Raw genomic sequence first — 2,022 nt, 5'->3', positions numbered from 1 at the left:
CGCCACCTTAGGTGTATGTGGCTGGCGCCTTAGCCGCTTGAGCCACAAGCGCCGAGCCGACTAACTGATTTAAATGTAAGAATCTCTCAGTATATAAATGCAAGTATTTAATGGGTACTTGCAAATTTACAGTGTCTCCTCAGCAATTACCAGTCTCAATCCTACTCATAATCTTTCCCAGTGACCCAGAAAGTCTAAGAACATATTTCTAGGTAATTTTTCAAAGATCAAAGTTTTAAAGATTATATAAAAATGTCATATAGTCATATATTCATAAACTGGAGACAGTTTTGTTTTATTTAGCAACGCATACCAAGTGTAGCCTGATTTTCACTACATCTGGTGTTATCCTGGATGCCCCAGCTTTTGCCCACAGAGCTCTAATTGTACATGGCTTTATGATCCAGTTCTAAACTCTCATTAAACATGGATCATTTAGGTTGAGCATGGTGGTTCATGCCTGTAATCCCAGCAATTTGGGAGGCTGAGGCAGCAAGATCCTTTGAGGCCAAGAGTTTGAGACCAGCCTGGGCAATATTGCAAGACTCTATCTCTATAAAAAATAAAAAATTATCCAGGTATGGTGGTACGTGCCTGTAGCCCTACCTACTGTGAAGGCTCAGGCAAGAGCATCATTTGAGCCCAGGAGTTGGAGGCTACAGGGAATGCAACCAGACAACAGACTAAGACTCTGTCTATTAAAAAAAATGTTTTTTTAATGTGAATAATTTAAAAGGACATTTCAACTTTGATTAATACTCATTCCCATTCCCAACCCATGCTTCACCAATCTTGGCTTTATCCAGAGATTACACTTCATAGATCCTTACTAACAATCACTGGGAAATGCAGAAGAGATGGGCTCTTTTATGTAACTTGCCCTATTTCATGTTCATGGTATGCAAATATATGAGTATGATTTGATAACAGCAAAGGTCAGATTCTAAAGGATATAATCAACTAAACTACTAGAAACCAGAGATGAATTAAGCAGGTGAATTAAGTTTGAAGATAGGCTTAGAAAAAGAAAACCCTAATTATTTTCCCAAATACACTTAGAACAAAAATTTGTTTTCATATGACAGTATATGTAAATTCTTACACATACTCAGGTAACAATAATGTAGTGATGTGAATTCAAATTATCAATTAATTGTCCCATGTAATCTTTTATACAGATCCTTTATCTGATAAGGATCTGTGTATCTAATCCTTTGCTACCTCTGGGACCACAAGAAAGGTTTAAGAAAGGAGAAAATCTCATGGAGCAACTAAATCTTACAAATGTTAAACCAATGGACATGCTCTCCCTCTCACCTGCCCTCCTCCCAACACACAAACCATTAATATCAATCTGTCCTAAAAAATATGGCTATTTTATCCAATGACTTGGCTTTTCCCTGGTTCTGTTTCAATAATATGGTCTTGGCTCAGTGCCTATAGCTCAGTTGTTAGAGCACCAGCCACGTATACCACAGCTGGCAGGCTCAAACCCGGCTTAGGCCTGCAAAACAATAATGACAACTGCACAACAACAAAAACATAGCCAGGCATTGTGGTGGGTGCCTGTAGTCCCAGCTACTTGGGAGGCTGAGGTAAGAGAATCTCTTAAATCCAGGACTTAGAGGTTGCTGCGAGCTGTGACGCCATGGCGCTCACCAAGGGCAACATAGTAAGACGCTGTTTAAAAAATATATAGATATATATGGGGATGGCACCTGTGGCTCAGTGGGTAGGGCGCCAGCTCCATATACCGAGGGTGGTGGGATCAAACCAGGCCCTGGCCACACTGCAACAAAAAATAACCAAGCGTTGTGGCGGATGCCTGTGGTCCCAGCTACTCGGGAGGCTGAGGCAGGAGAATCGCCTAAGCCCAGGAGTTGGAGGTTGCTATGAGCTGTGTGACACCACAGCACTCTACCGAGGGTGAGAAAATGAGACTCTGTCTCTATAAAGAAAAAATAATGGCTCGACGCCTATAGCTCAACCGGCTAAGGCGCCAGCCACGTACACCTAAGGTGG

General features: G+C 41.5%; 1 protein-coding gene across 3 annotated transcripts in view; it reads right to left on the bottom strand.

Moving 5' to 3' along the window:
* Positions 1 to 2,022, bottom strand: part of USP54 (ubiquitin specific peptidase 54) — a 67,032-nt gene that overhangs the window by 28,619 nt on the left and 36,391 nt on the right. The window lies entirely within an intron of this gene.

The sequence above is a fragment of the Otolemur garnettii genome, unplaced genomic scaffold, assembly GCF_000181295.1.
Source record: "Otolemur garnettii isolate 467f Iridium unplaced genomic scaffold, OtoGar3 scaffold00008, whole genome shotgun sequence".
NCBI lineage: Eukaryota > Metazoa > Chordata > Mammalia > Primates > Galagidae > Otolemur > Otolemur garnettii.
This window is presented reverse-complemented; position numbering and strand designations above follow the sequence as displayed.